This window comes from Culex quinquefasciatus, chromosome 3, assembly GCF_015732765.1.
Source record: "Culex quinquefasciatus strain JHB chromosome 3, VPISU_Cqui_1.0_pri_paternal, whole genome shotgun sequence".
Taxonomy (NCBI): Eukaryota; Metazoa; Arthropoda; class Insecta; order Diptera; family Culicidae; genus Culex; species Culex quinquefasciatus.
This window is the reverse complement of record NC_051863.1, coordinates 60,268,087-60,285,155: the sequence shown is the minus strand read 5'-3', so window position 1 is coordinate 60,285,155 and position 17,069 is coordinate 60,268,087. Positions and strand designations below refer to the sequence as shown.

The 17,069-nt window shown below is 32.1% G+C and overlaps 1 protein-coding gene across 4 annotated transcripts in view; it reads right to left on the bottom strand.

Annotated features, from left to right (window-relative positions):
- LOC6045570 (ataxin-2 homolog) overlaps positions 1–17,069 on the bottom strand; it is a 57,400-nt gene that overhangs the window by 27,629 nt on the left and 12,702 nt on the right. The window contains exon 1 of one of the 4 annotated variants that reach the window (XM_038259149.1): positions 6,534–7,051. The exons of the other annotated variants lie outside the window; for them this stretch is intronic. The gene's annotated coding sequence lies outside the window, so the exon portion shown is untranslated. Of the gene's footprint in view, positions 1–6,533; positions 7,052–17,069 lie in introns of those variants that run through there. 4 annotated transcript variants of the gene reach the window in all.

Below are 17,069 nucleotides of genomic sequence, written 5' to 3'. Positions count from 1 at the left end.
TGAATTATTTGTCAATTGTTGCAATTTGAATAGTAAAGACTATTTCGAAAACATATGTCGTTAAAAATCATATTCTGCTGCATTGGGATGTTCGACTAATTTTCAACAAATTTTTATGGGAGATGTTGTTGGAGTCAGAGTCGGTGGCGTCGAGTCTTTTTGATGAGCTGGAGTCGGAGTCGCCAAATTTTCAGAAGTAGGACTGAGAGTAGGAGTCTGAGTCGCTTCAAAAGCTACCCAAACCCGTAGCTTTGCTGCGTCATAAAATTTCAATTCAATCAAAAATCGAGCAATTCTATCCGAAATCGATCGATTTCATGAGATTTTAATTTTAGTATCTTTAATTCAGTTAAAACTTATTGCGTAAATACGGACATTTTACGTCACCGGTCTACATACAGTTTGACAGATGTCCGTATAAAATTGACATGTTAGCATTTGCAGGGTTGTTACGGAGAAGTCGAAAAAAAATCCACGCCGTTCCAAAACCCAATCCGCGTTTAGAGTTTATTTTTTATGAATTAAAAATTTTTGGAACAAAAATCAAGAGATCCATCAAAAGGAACACAACAATCACAAACGATTAAATAAAATTGTATTCAATAAATGCAATTTTATATCAAGAATAGCCGCATGAGGCCGAATCTCAGAACGCAGAATCTTGAAACGCCGAAAATTTTATGGACAAATTTATTTTTGCTAGGATCAAGTAATCCAGAGGGAAAAGCCATAACAATAATTTTGGTAAAAAGAGAAATTCTAAATATGAATTAAAACATTTTGAAATATAAATATGAAAAATAAAAAAAAATCTAAAATTTATGGAATGAAAATGATCATAAAATTTACAAATTTGAAAATCTTAAAAATTCATAAATCTAAGGAGGAGGCAGGGGGGCAGAATGGTCCGCCTAAGTAAGTAAAATACTTGATGATTCTCGCCAAAGAGTCACTCATAAAAATCGAACCACCAAATTTGTTTTATTTTATTAAGAATTTAAGAATTTAAAAATTTAAGAATTTCAGAATTTATGGATTGAAGAATTTAAGAATTTAAGAATTAAAAAATTAAAAAAATTAAGAATTTAAGAATTGAGGAATTTAAGAATTTAAGAAACAAGCCCCAATAATAATTTTTCTTACATCCTGGTATATAACTTCGAGAAAAGTTTGAAAAATGATTCACATGATTGAAATCCTTTATAAAATAAACAATAAATAAGGTTGAAAAGAACGATACTCAAAACTCAAAAGATATTAAAAATATTCAAAGCCGGTAAAAATTAGTTGAGTGTAGTAATAAATTTGTTTAAGAAATCCTCATCAATACATTTAAAAAATAATCTCTTCATGAAGATTTTTTTGACGATTTTTATTAAGAAAATACAAACAAACATTTTCGGCAGAAAACTCAATTTTGTATCAGTAACAGAAATCGAAACAAATTAAAAAAAATCCCTGATTCCCTGATAATACATTTCTTTATTACTTTTATCTATCAAATATTTTAAATATTAACCAAATTTCACATCCGCGCGAAATCCGCGCGAAACGCGTCATCCGCGCGATCCGCGCCGTCCGTAACAACCCTGCATTTGAAAATCTGTATCTGAAAAGGAATTTTCTGATCGATTTGGTGTCTTCGGCAAAGTTGCAGGTATAAAAAAGGAAAATTCATGAAAAAGTTAGCTCATTTCAAGAAAAAAAATCATAAAAATTCAATTCCCAAAAAGAGTATTATTTTCATAAGGGTTTTAATATGCTGAAAAAGACAATTTTTGATCTATGAAGAGTGCGTAGCATTTTTATCACAGATTTGATAATTATTTTAAGAGACATAATTTTTTCAAAGAATTGTAAATGCACTATTTTTTCAATTTGTGTTAAAGGTTTTATCAAATTTGCAAGTAAAACACTCTTTTTTTTGATAAAATGCACTGTAAAAGCTATTTAAAGATTAATGATTGATTCCAGTTAGGGACCATCCATAAACCACGTGGACACTTTAGGGGGGGTATACGGCGATTGTCCACGCTCCATAGTTTTTTTGTATGGACAGTTGTCCACGAGAAGGGGGTTGAGATTTCCAAAAAGTGTCCACGTGGTTTGTGGATAGTGCCTTAGGCCGTTGCAAATATTTTTCAAAGTTTATGTCACCCCCCTTCAAAATTGGTCTGAAAATCAGGGGCAAAAAAATATTTTTCCAAAAAACTTCAAAAGTTCCATGAAAATAGAAGTCTAGTCAACTGAAAACAATCTAAAATGCATTTTTCTGATAATCATGTTGAGCATGTTTAAAAATGTTTTGAATTTTTATGAAATTCCAATGTACAGCACCGCAAAAATTTTGTTTTTTGCAAAAAAATAAATTATCTTCAGTACTTAGATTTTTTCGAAACTAATGATGGCAAACCAACTGGACAGGTGTATAGTGCATTTTAAAATACTTTTTTAATTAAAATGTTGAAACCATGGCCAGTAATTTCAATTTTTATTTTTTTATTATCCTTAACTTTCACGTTGGGAACAGATGAACCTAACCCAGAACCACAAAGCTAACACCGTAACCATTCAGCCACCTGAGGATATTCGGCACCTATGGGTTCGATTTTGATACCGAACAAATGAAACATTTGAATAAATTTTAAAATCAATTCTAACATTTGATGTTATGTTTTTGTAAAATTTCCATAAAAAACTTTTTTCTTCGCGAACAAAAAAGTCGTAGATACTTAGATATTTTGAAAACTAACAATGGGACCATCTTTTGTGGAAATATTTTTTTTAAATAGTTCCTATAAACATATAAAAGACAATAACTTATAGGACCTTTAAAAAAACAAAAAAAAAAAACTCTTGAATTGCAAAACAACTGAACTGATGTAAAATGTATTTTGAAACCCCTTTCCAATCCCATCCCGTAATTTCAATTTTTATACTTTTTTATTTATTTTTTGCCAGACTTTGATCAAAGTCGAGGGACATAATCTTTCAAAAATATTTACAAAGGCCTTATGATAATTTTATAGATTGAAAGCTTGTGAATCTCATTACAAATTTGTAATTTTGAGACTACCAATCGGAAAAAAATATTTATTATAGTCCTGCCTCGATTATCCGAAGATTTGATAATACGAAGAATTCTAAGGAATATCGGATAATCAAATCTTGATTAAAAAGGTTTTTATTATTTTCTTATTTTGACATTCGAGTTTTGCGACCGAAAATGGTAATGCCTGTCACAATACCAAATCCTCCCCCATCTTGGATTTTAAATTTTTAGATTGCTTTAGAATATCACTTTAGAGTACACAGCAAAAAATGCACATTACCTTCGTCAAAATGTTCATTTTTTGCAAACACAAAAAAAAGTTGCATCCGAAGGGATTCAGACCCAGCACCAACAGTAAGGACTGGCGCCTTAGCCCACTCGGCCATCCGACCGATGTAAAGCTGGAAGGATAAACGCATATATGAGCTTGACATTTCGGACTAGTAGGTTTCCCTTACTGATGGGTAGGGTTAGTGAAATTTCACGATTTCGCGGACAGCGTGAAATCCGCGAAATTTGGCTTTTTCCGCGAAATCCCGTGAAATTTTATGTTTGTGTGAAACTGCAACGATTTTTCTCAAAATATTTTATAAAACTCAAATAGGAATGAAAATAATCTTAAGAACTAGAGTAGAATTAAGCAAGTGGATACCCTTGTTCAATTACTAATATAGGGTTATTGAATTTTGTCGATTTCGCGGATGGTGTCAAATTCTTGAAATTTATCGATTTTCAGCAATATTTTTTTTATGAGATCGTAATAAATATTTCTACCACAGAGGTTATTTATGTAATTTCAATTGATAGGCTAAGTTTGAACCATTTGAAGAATTATTCAGATTTTTCAGTTTTTTTAGAAACTAACTAAATTTAGTATTATTTTCATTCGCTGTATTAAAAAGTTTCTACTATTTTATTTGAAAAGTATAATTTCAAAATCCACAGCACCTAAAAGGACCTAATAAAAACAAGTTATGAATAGCAGAAAAATAATTTCAAAAGAGATTTAAAGATTCAAGATTTGTTCAAATCAAAATAAAATGAAGAGTATTTTTTATCTTCAAAATCACATTTGAAAAACATTTCAGATTTTTTTCAGAGTCCTGTTTAATTTTAATGTTATTTGATTATTTGGGTGGATGATTCCCGCGAAATTTAAAAAATTCCACCTTTTCGATTTCGTTACAAATTATTGTATTTTTGTCTATTGATTTTAAATTAACTTTTTGAAATGAGATGAATTCCTTAAAAATTATTTTGATTGGGTTAAATGTCGCAGAAAATTCAAACTATTTTATTCATTTTGGCTGGACAAGATTGTCAAATCTTGCTTTGAGATGAAATTCAAAAAAAAAAAAATGTAAACTGATAAAACAGAAGAAAATCAGCTAAAACTTTTTAGCTTTATTCGTCGAATATTAAAAAAGCAGTTCAATAAATGAGAATAGTTACGCATGCCCTACATTATGTTTCGAAATATATAAAGAGCCATAAACTAGTTAAGAACTTTTTTGAAAATTGGGAAATTTTTTTTGAGTCACGTTCAAATTTAGTGAAGATTTTTTTAGTTTAGTGAATAATAATGTATAATGAAGCTTAAAGAGTAGTTTCTGTGATTTAGACTTAAGATTTTCAGAGTTATTTTAACATTTTCCACGTTCTGCGAAATTTGCGTGAAATTTGGTGTTTTGAATTTGAGGTTCCCGTGAAATTTGCTATTTTCGAGCGTGAAAAATCACTAAGCCTAATCATCACATAAAATAGCATAAAATAATGCAATATTTATTTGACACCCAGGTCTTTTACACGCAGCTGGATTACTACATTTTTAGCTGTGTAGTATCTGGAGTTTTTTTTAAATGTCCTATAAACGAAATTTGTTTTTTTTTTTGCTTTTTGAGTGTTTTTGAAAACTATATAGGCGGTTCTAAAAACGCCCAAAAAGCAAAAAATGAAAATTTTGTTTATAGGACCTTCTAAAAAAAAGAAAAACTCTAGATATATTCTTGGATAAATTTAAGCTCAACTATCCAAAATAAGACAATGGAAAGTTTTTTTTTCGTGAGTCAATTATCCGAAGTATTTTTTCTGAGGGCTTCTGCACTTTGTGAAACTTTTCGCTTCAAAAATAAGACTAAGATGGCACTTTAAAGAATCGCTAAATGTTCCAACTAGCTTGCAAGATTATGTAAAAAATTTACCCTTTTTGTATCAACCAGAATGATTTTTGTAGCATAACTTTTGAAGGACCAATTTTTGTTATTTGCGATGGTCCACGCGCCATACAAAAAAGTTTTTTGTATGGAAATTGTCAACGATGGGGGGGGGGGGACCTCTCGATGGTCTTGAGGTAAAATTACACATTTTCTAATACAAAAGATGTACCCCTTCCCAGATGTAATATTACCACGATTTGTTTTACTGTGTACGGAAATGCAAAAAGTAAAACAGTCTTAAATCTTATTGATACATTCGATCATTGTCACATTTATCGTAGAAGCTTGTACGTGGCCTGCACTGTAACCTGAAACATAAATTTCGCCTTCAAGATTTTGTTTTCCTCACAGTAGGTTGATCAAACAACTTTAAAAACTTTAGAACCAAATTGTCAATCTTGATGGAATTTGGGAAGGTGTCGGGCTCGAAAAAAGCAATATTCTGGACTCTTATATGATTCTGGATTTGGAATTTTGGGAGCTGAGACGCCAGTACAACAAAATTTGCCAACGGATTATTCGTTCTCCACGGGGGAAAAAAATGGTGATTGAAGGTAGACGTGTTTTGTCATTTCTAAATCGATGATGATTGACCTTTGAAACTAATTTTCGACGAAACTTTCTCTATAAAATATTCGGACTACGAAGATAGAGGAGATATCCCAGCAGAATTAAATCTTTCTTTAGCGAAAATAATACCGAAATACTTTTCGAATTCTCCTTTAAAAATAATTGAAGTAACAAATTCAGTTTATTTACTTATTTACATAGAAAAGATGCGATTATCCACGTATTCAAATATCCGAATACTCCAATAATGATCCGTTTAGATACCTATCCGACATCTAGCTCAACCGATAACCGAATCCTTAAATTTGTAAGGTTTTTTTTGTTTTTTTTTTTTTTTATGTCTGTTGATCCTGGTAGTATCCGGATTCGGATAATCGGGAAACAAGTATTTTGGATTGGATGTACTGCATCCCTAATAGGTGATGGTTTTTCATTACATTCACTTAAGGAGCTGTTACACTACGGCAAACAAACAAACTCGCACTTTATCGTGTAGGTTTCGCAATCAAAATACTCCACCACAAAACGAAAAAATCCTTCCTCAATGACAGTTGAACTTTTCAGGAAACCTAAACCAAATCGTCCACGCACCCTTTTGTAACCCGAGTCCCTCACGAAGTAAATCCCATTTTTCTTAAGGATTCCCAAGCCCGCGATGTCCCAAGGAAACCCCGAGAACACGAAACTCGCCGTACCATTTTGTCTGCTTCTATTCCTTAAGTCGTTGTTGGTTGGTCAAATACACAGTGCTTCTTCTTCTTCTTCTTCCCGATGCAGTCTGGGACAAGTCTAGCAAATAAAACCACGACACAATTCTACCCTAAGGTAACAACAACAACAGTCCGATATCCGGCGAAAAGTACTGCACTCAATATATATTCCACGACGAGGTCCGACTTTTATTCTTTTTCGTTGTCAGTTTATGTTGCACTTTTCTTCTTTTTTTCTCAACTCTCTTGTCTTGTGTTTTTTTTTATGTCTTACTCTTTATTCTTAGTATGTGACAATGTTCTATATATGTTTCCGACCGACCGACTGTGAGTGTTTTCTTCGTTTTTATTTTGCTACTCTTCCCCGCAACAACATTGCACACTAGTTTATTTCTATTTTGACAGGAAGGTCTCCTCTATTCTTGAACACCGCTCACTTGCCGATTCTCTCCTCTCTCTCGCCACTCGCTCACTCTCTCAGAGTATTTCAATTTCCTCGAGGGTTTCCGACCAGGACCGAGGAGATTCCTTCCTGGTCCTGCCACCTGCTCCTTTCTCTCACTCGCGCGCTCGCTCCACCTTCTTGACAGTTCCCCGAATTTCCCGATCGACAATATTGACAAAACAGTAATTAATGGCTGCTACTACTCTGCACCGGTTACGACCGGATCCGGATCGTGGGGACCGGCTTTTCTCCGCGCGTGAATCCGCGGTCGCATGTTGGCCAACTTCGAACCTTCGCCGGATTCCGGGTTTCTCTCTCACTCACGCACACACGAACACTCGCACGATGTGGCCTCTAGACGGCCATGGTTGATTTTTCCGAAACAGCAGAAATTCCGGCTAGTAGCGGACTAACTGCACCAATTCCGGGTTCTAGTTGTGGACTAACTACATTGGACTAGTTTGAAAAATTAACTATATTTCTTCGCTTGCTTCTTCCTAGTGACTTGTTCCGACTCGTCCACCGACTTCACAAATCGAAGCGGAGCAGGGCGCCACCTCAAGCAAACGTTGCGTTGAAACTAAAAAACTCTAAATATATCGCAGTTTTGCCCCCTTCTTCTCGTCACTTCTAAGCAGCAGGGAGGGACACACAACCGGGCACTTCTTCTGGGAGGCCCCCGGATCGTCGTCGCGGAAGAATTTTCCTCGCCGACTTTTTCCTTCTTTTTTTTGCTCAAACTCTCGTCGCGAAGCGAAAAACCGTGCGACGAAAAATTTCCTCCAACTTTTCGGTGTAAATCACACAAAGCACACTTAAAAATGTACAAGAAAAAAAAAAGCAATTTCAAAAATGAAAACACTTTATCACAATCAAGTTGCAGCTGACCGCACGCAATTGTCCGGAATTATTTCGCGAAAAACGGTTCCCTTTTCCGACGGATTCCGTGTCGTGTTCGTCGACATATGCACCACAGCGAGGAGGTCTGGTCTGAAGTCGCGGACCGTTTTTCCGACGGGGAGCACACTGAACAGAATTGAGAGAGAATTGAGTTTTGAGGGGGGGAAATCATCGTGGAAAATTGGAACACTGCGGAAGAAGAAGTGCTATACTAAGAAATGGTCGCACACACATTTTCCCATTGAATGAGAGCGGGAGAGAATGCTTCAAGTTTCAGGAGAGAGAGAGAGAGCGGAAAAACAGATCGATAGTGGTCGTCGGGTTTGGGTTGAATGGAGCAGCATGTCGAGACGGTTTTCCGCGAACTTATGCTGGTTAGGGAAATGAGATAGGGTAAAGTGGGTGTTATGGTTGTAATTTTGATTAAAAAAACATAGATTTTTTTATGATAATTAGTTCATTTTAAAATCCACAATCGAAATTAGAAGTTGGTATTTTATTTGAAAACTTAGCTTAACATAATGTTTATGTATTATTGAACTCTACTTAAACAATCCTCTTTAATCTATTCAATGATTTCTATTCTTATCGCTCTTTTTTATTATATTAATTCCATTCTATCTTTTTTTTTTCAATATTTTCTATTCAATTCTATTCCATTCCATTCTATTTCATTCTATTTAATTTTATTCAATTCTATCCAATTCTATTCAATTCTATTCAATTTTATCCAATTCTATTCAACTCTATTCAATTCTATCCAATTCTATTCAATTCTTTTCAATTCTATTCAATTCTATTCAATTCTATTCAATTTTATTCAATTCTATTCAATTCTATTCAATTACATTCAATTACATTCAATTCTATTCAATTCTATTCAATTCTATTCAATTCTGTTCGATTCTATTCAATTCTATTCAATTGTATTCAATTCTATTCAATTCAATTCTATTCTATTCAACTCAATTCTATTCTATTCAATTATATTCAATTCTATTCAATTCTATTCAATTCTATTCAATTCAATTCTATTCTATTTCATTCTATTCAATTCAATGCAATTCAATGCAATTCAATTCTATTCAATTGTATTCAATTGTATTCAATTGTATTCAATTATATTCAATTCTATTCAATTCTATTCAATTACATTCAATTACATTCAATTCTATTCAATTCTGCTCAATTTATTCAATTTAATTCTAATCCCGCCCGTGTGGATCAATCGGACCGCGCACTGGACTCACAATCCAGAGGTCGCCGGTTCGAATCCCACGGCGGGCGCTATAAAATTCTTTGTGTAAATACGGGTATTCGGCGCCGTCGCTCCGTGCCATACTTTCATACACTTAGGAGCCCAGGGCGGCGAAGTCCTTGTAGATAAAAGGAAGACACTAGTGGTTGGTACTAGCAATAGTGGCCGACAGCTATAAAGTCAACTTCGTTTCTATTCTATTCAATTCTACTCAATTCTATGCAATTCATTTCTGCTTAATTCAATTCTATTCAATTCTATTCAATTCTATTCAATTTTATTCAATTCTATTCAATTCTGCTCAATTATTCAATTTAATTCTATTCTATTCAATTCTACTCAATTCTATGCAATTCAATTCTGTTTAATTCAATTCTATTAAATTCTATTCTAATCAATTCTATTCGAATCAATTCTATCCTAATTAAGGCGTCCAATTTTCTCGGGAAACGGGAAAAATATTTTTAAGATCCTGAATAATTTTGGAAACAGCCATAAAATCGACGTTTTTATTTCATTTGTTATGTCTTTCAAGCTTAAAATCATAGAATTAGCTCAATACTATTAATTGGTGATAATCTATACTTCAATCTTAACAAGAACAGCAGTTTCTAGTCTTTTTTTTTAAATTGTTGTTTTTTGTTCATTGAATCACAATTTTTAATCCAATGTGATTGAAATTATTTTATATTAATAATAATCTTAAAATTATTATTAATATATTTCTTATATTTTTTATATGAAATGTTTTTGTTGGACTTAAACTTAAAAAATTTAATTGAAACTGTAAAAAAAATAAGAAACGAAAACAAATAAAATTAAACCATCCAATGTAAATTTTTTGAAATGTTTAGATTTTCATGTTTTATAAAAGACATATTTTACAAATTATTTTTAAGTCACTACCGCCAACTGGGAGAAAACTGGGACTGCAGTTTGAGTAGGTACAGGATATTTTAGAGCAATAAATTTGAAAATCGGTGTACCGATTGTTTTGTTAATTAAAAAATATTAGAACATTATGCAAAAAAAGATTGGCTTAAGGGGTTACATGTAGAAAATCACAAAATTTCATATTACGGAAAATTTATTGATCCACTAAAAAGATGATTTTCAATCACACCTGAATGTTTCATGAAGATATTACATGATTAAAGTGAGTTAGAGACGATTTTAAGCTCAACATTTTGCCGTCCGCAAAGCGGACTGTCGAACTTTCTGAGCGTTTTTTCTCGAAACACCGAGTTGATTTACGGGTGCCACGATAAGTCGAGATGGGATGGACCAAATTGGCTGAAATTTGGTGTGAAGACTCTCAAGACATATCCTGTGTGCATGACGAATTTGACGATTTTGAAATTTTGCTTTTTGAAAAATACAAAAATCAAAAACATACAATTTATATTTTTTATATGAAAAACACAAAAATATTTCTATCTTTTTTTTTAATATATTTTTTTAATCAGCTTTCGCCATGCACACAGGACCGGTTTAACGAGTCTTCACCAAAATTTTGAGCCGCTTTGTTCAAAGCAGTGTTGAGATATCGTGGCACCAGTTTGCTGCTGACTTCAAATAGCTATATCTCGGCAATGATACAACCAAATCGACGTCGTCGTGCTATCTTGTCGCACCCGCCATTTTGACGTTCCGAGAAAAACGCGTTTTAATGTTTGACCTTGAATATTCAAAAACGAGAGCACGCAATGTAAACAATAATAAACACGTTTTGTTTGGCTGACCATTCTGCGCATTGTCCCAAAGTTTGGTTGAAGTTGGTTGCTGGAATCCCGAGTTATAATTACAAATGTTAACGGTAGTCTAGCTTGTATGTGCGACAAACGCATCCTGACTTTCCTGGCCTGAAATCCCTTTGACCTTGTGTCGCACTTACATCAATTTTCATGGAGTGACAAGATAGCACGACAAGATTGAAACTACTTTCATATGTAAAGTGACAAAAATGCACGGAGTTTTTTCGGTTTTTGGTGAATATCTAAGGATTGAAATCGAATTTTGGGGATCTGTGAAGGTCAAAAGGTGAGGCATTGTGAGCTGCACAAAATGGCGTTCTTAACTCAATTTGGCCCAAAATGCATGTACGACAAGTTAGCACGATGGCGACGAAATGTCTTCAAATTTGTTTTGTTGATAGATGAAAATGTATATTTTAACAGATTTAAAATAAAATTAAGTGTGTACTCACACCAACCTCTGACTTTTTTGTCGATTGACATGTATGTAACCCCTTAAACAGTTGTCTTAATTCGTTACTATTGTCCTGGTTTGCTCCAGATGCCAATGTTTGATGAAAATAATTAAATATGATTTTTTTCAAGTATAAATAAATAAAAATAATGAAACAGTTTGAAGCGTTAAACATTTTAATTTAAATTTTAATAATTTTCCCTTATAAGCCAAATAAATGTTGATATAAGCTGAATACAAATTTGCTAATACTTTAAAATTCTTATCAAACACTAAGTATTGAACTGTTCACCTATTTCCACAACCTAATCTGAGTTTCCAGACAGAAAAAATGTTTTTTTTTTTCAATTTCAGGAATTACCGGGACAAAATATAAAAAAAATCCCGGGATTCGGAAATTCCCGGTTTAGGGATAATCCCAGGATTTTTGTTCCGGGAATTCCCGGGATGGACGCACTAATTCTTATCAATTATATCCTAATTAATTCCATTCAATTCTATTACGTTTTATATTATTTTATGCTACCCTCTAAGAAAAGAGAAAATTCAGAGTCTTTTTCTGAAAATTCCTATAAACATATGAAACATATTTGCTTTTAGGATCTTTTCATAAAAAAACTCTAGGAATCATCTTTTTGTTGTTTTAACGTTTGCCAAAACTTTTCAGCAAATGCGCCCATTTCACCCCATCCCTCCCCACACACATGTGGGACGACGATCGAACGAACCTACAGAGTGCTTCACACATCGCAACATACCGAACCGAACCAAACCAACCCATTATTGTACACTGTACATATATGTATTCGCACAAAAGGAGCCCGGCTTGCGACGACCAGCGGAGAAGAGCAATAAATTTTCCTCCATTTTGGGGCCGCCGCCACTAGCTTTGTGTGTGTGTGTGTGTGCAATTCAATTTTCTCTCCAAGTTTTTCCTCGAAGCGAAGACACATTTTCCCAACATGAGCGAGATATGAGTTTGAGAGAGGGTTTGGGAAAATTTTAAAATTGAGAGACTCACTGTTGGGATTCTCTTCTCGTCGATGACAGAGATGTCAGCGCAACGAGGCGTGGATTGACAGTTCCTTACCGGCGAATGCCCCAAAATCCGAAACCGCGTGGAGACGGATGGTTGTTATACCAGTCAATGTAAAATTTTAGATAAGTTTTGAATTTCATGTTTAATATAAAACATATTTTACGAATAATCTTTAAGATACTACCGCCAACTTGGAAAAATCTGGACTACAGTCTGAATAGGTACAGGAGATTTCAGAGGAATAGATTTGGAAATGGGCCGAAAGCAAATTTTAATGCTTTAAAAATCTTATCGATTACTAAGTATCGGAGTATTGTTCACCTATTTCCAAAATCTACCATTAATTTCCAGACCAAAATTTGTTTTTTTTTTTTAATTTTGGGAAATTACGGGACAAATTATAAAAATTGCGGGAATTTCCGATTTAAGAGACGCTATAGATCGTAAAAGTGAATGAAAAAATTGTTTCATACAAAAACATCTTCTTTAAATCGCTAATATCTCGTCAGGGTTAACTCGGATCGTTTTGCGGTCCTCGACAAAGTTGACTTGATACTTGACAATGATCCGACACATTTAACACAACCTTTTGGTTGATTTTTGAATTGTTTGCTTTTCCCCTTACATTTTTGCAAATTTTCCCATCCAAACATCAACGATAAAAAGCGACCCTAAAACTTTTTTGCTCAAAATTGGCACAGTTACTTATTTTGCCTAAAGAATCGAACCAAGGGGTACCTCTTAAGATTTTCCAAAATTTTCAATTTTTCTTGTCACCCTACTGTGCACTTATAATAATTTCTGGAAAGAATTTTCTTGTTTGGGTCATTCTCCACCAACTCACACAGCAGTTGCCCCGACCCTTCTTCGATTTGCATAAAACTTTGCTCTAAGAGGTTATTCTGGTCCCTGATCACGAATCCGAGGTCCATTTTTCGATATTTCGTGACGGTGGGGCGGTACGACCCCTTTCATTTTTCTGGTTTTTTACTAAGACACGTTTTTCAATGATTTGTAGCTCGTAACCGTTAATAGAAATAGATAGAAATTTGGTGTCAAAGGGACTTTTGTGTAAAATTGATGGCGTACTCAAAATTCCGAATAAACGTATTTTTCATCAAAAAAAGTTAAAAAAAAGTTTTAAAATCGCTGCCATTTCCCGTAACTCAACTGTCAAAAATCGTGAGACATGTCATTTTATGGGAAATTTAATGTACTTTTCGAATCTACATTGACCCAGAAGGGTATTTTTTTCATTTAGAACAAAATTTTCCATTTTAAAATTACGTGTTTTTTCTAACTTTGCAGGGTTACATTTTAGAGTATAACAATGTTCTTCAAAGTTGTAGAACAGATAAAAACAAAAAATTTGATATATAGACATAAGGGGTTTGTATGTATTTTTCACGAGTTATCAGAATTTTACAAAAAAGTTTTTTGAAAAGGTGATGATTTTGACCATTGTTGACCAGTTTTTCGAATTTTTAACCCCAAAAACTCAATCGTGTGCTTTTGAAAGTATTTTTTTCGGAATGTTCAGGTAATTTTGCATAAGAATGACCCATTAGACGATTTTTGTGGCTTGTGTACTGCTTGTATGTGGGGATTTCTCGAAAATAAAAAAAAAAAAAAACATACCGGATACATTCACCCATCAAATTTTTTTTTTTATTCTGATTCTCGCAATGCACGAGTCACAACAATCGTTCAAGGGGTCATTCTTATGCAAAATTAGCTGAGCTTTCAAAAAAAAAAAAAAAATACTTTCAAAAGCACACGATTGAGTTTTTGGGGTTGAAAATTCGAAAAACTGGTAAAAAATGGTCAAAATCATCACTTTTTCAAAAAACTTTTTTTGTAAAATTCTGATAACTCGTGAAAAATACATGCAAACCCCTTATGTCTTTTTATCAAAATTTTTGTTTTTGTCTGCTCTTTTTTCGGAAAATGACCCTTCTGGGTTATTTCAGATTCGAAAAGTACATTAAATTTCCCATAAAATGACATGTCTCTCAATTTTTGACAGTTGAGTAACGGGAAATGGCAGCGGTTTTAAAACTATTTTTTAACTTTTTTTGATGAAAAATACGTTTTTTCGGAATTTTGAGTACGCCATCAAATCGGGCGAATCCCGGGATTTTTTTTATATTTTGTGCCGGGAATTCCCGAAATTGTTATAAAAAAAATCATTTTTTGGTCTGGAAACTCAGATTTGGTTGTGGAAATAGATGAACGGTAAAATACTTAGTAATCTAAAAGAATTTTAAATTATTTGCAAATTTGTATTCGGCACATATCAACATTTATTTGGCTTATTAGGAAACATTATTAAAATTTAAATTTACGGATCCGCAAAATGCCTAGCGCTTTAAATATTTCCCATCAAATTTAATTTATTTTATAAATAATTACGTTTAGTGATGATTTTAAACTTGAAAAAAATATTTAATTATTTTTCATCAAACATCGGCATCTGGAGCAAATTAGGACAATAGTAACGAATTAAGACAACTGTTTAAGCCATTATTTTTTGCATAATGTTCTGATATTTTTTAATAAACAGAACAATTAGTAAACCGATTTTCAAATTTATTGCTCTAAAATATGTAAAATATGTTATACATCATGAAATTATAAACTTTTCTAAAATTTTACATTGGATAGTATCATTTTATTTGTTTTCGTTTCTTTTTTTACAGTTTCTAGGAAATTTTTAAGCATTTGAAGTCATTTCATGAAAAATAAAAGAAATTATTAAGAATTTTAAGATTATTAATATGAAATAATTTGAATCACATTGGATTTAAAATTATAATTCAATAAAATTCCAAAGCACAAAAAGTTGCTCAAAATGGGCATAAAGTAAAAAAATATGGCAAAATCTGTTAATGTCTGGCATAGAGAAGGGTGAGTCTTTATTCTGGCTGACACTTGAAAAAATGTGGCATTCCCAGATTTATCTGGCAACGCAGGGTTGTTACGGAAAAGTCGAGAAAAAATCCGCGCCAGATCCGCGCCGACCCCAAACCCCAATCCGCGCCATATAACAAAAATCGCGACAAACAAAGAAGAGAGTAACATAATGAATAAAATTTTAAACGAAAAAAGAATAATACAGAAGGCATTTGGATCAGTACCGTTGATCAGTTGTGGATTCATATCCCACCTGTACAAAATGGAACCATTTTTGCCATTTCTGAAACAATATTAGCATTTTTTGCAACACTTTTAATATCGTTGCTTTAAAAACAAATTCAGGAAAAAAATTAAATTCGAAAATATAAAAAAAATAAAACCATTAAATAAATAACCAAATTATAAAATATAGGGATTTGTACTTGATAATTTTCGCCAAAACTTTTACTCTGGAAAATCGAAACACGAAATTTCTATTATTTTCTTCTCTAAATTTCTCTAGACAAAAATATGACTCCAAAAATGATTCGAACTAAAAAAACGGCAAATTTTTTCAATAATTTAAAAATTTAATAATTTAATAATTTAGTAATTTAATAATTAAATAATTAAATAATTAAATAATTAAATAATTTAATAATTTAATAATTTAATAATTTAAAAATTTAATAATTTAATAATTTAATAATTTGATAATTAAATAATTTAATAATTTAATAATTTAATAATTTAATAATTTAATAATTTAATAATTTAATAATTTAATAATTTAATAATTTAATAATTTAATAATTTAATAATTTAATAATTTAATCATTTAATAATTAACTAATTTGATAACTTAAGAACTTTCTTAAAAAATCAAAAATAACAAAAAAATAAATTGCAATATTTTTGTAATTTTTCAATTTAATAATTTGTACTTTTTCACATTTTTTGAGTCTGTAAGTTTTGACAATTTCAAATTATGAATTTTGTTTCTTTTTTATTTCAAATTGTTGAATTCCAGATTTCTTATTTTTTTTATTTTAACATTACATTTTGCTTTAAGACGGAGATTTTAGCAGATTTCTAAGTGGATTTCGTCATGTTGTGATAATTGGGAGTAGAATCAATTCTACCTGAATCAGAGTGGCAACAGAATTTTTATTTTTTTCAATAAACCAAAAATTTAAAAATTTAAATTTTTATATTGAAAAAACATAAAAAATCTAAAAAGTTTCATAGCTTCATTTTTTTAAATTCTGTAATTTTTTGAACTTGGTAATTAGATTTTAATAAAATTGGTATTTATTTGAATTGTTAAGCAGATGTTTTAAAAATAATGAGTTGTAATGTTATGTTAAATTAATATAACAAATCTCAATACATTTAAAAAAAATCGCTCCTTGAAGATTATTTCAAAGTTTCGTATGAAAAAAAAAAACAATCAATAATTTTTAGAAGAAAATTTTCTTCATTAACAACTTCTTAGAAATTGATGTTCTCGCACTCAGCGAAAAATATTGAATTTATTTAATTTCTAATAATATTTTCCTTTGTAATTTGAAAGAAATTCTATCGTTCTCTATTATTTTGTTTATCAAAATTGCTATCCGCGCGAAATCCGCGCCTGAGAAAAATTAGCCAGCAAATCCGCGCCAGATCCGCGCGATACGCGCCATCCGCGCCATCCGCGCGATCCGCGTCTTCCGAAACAACCCTGAACCTGGCAACTCTGCTTACAACAAATCAAACAGATACCAATTTGTATGA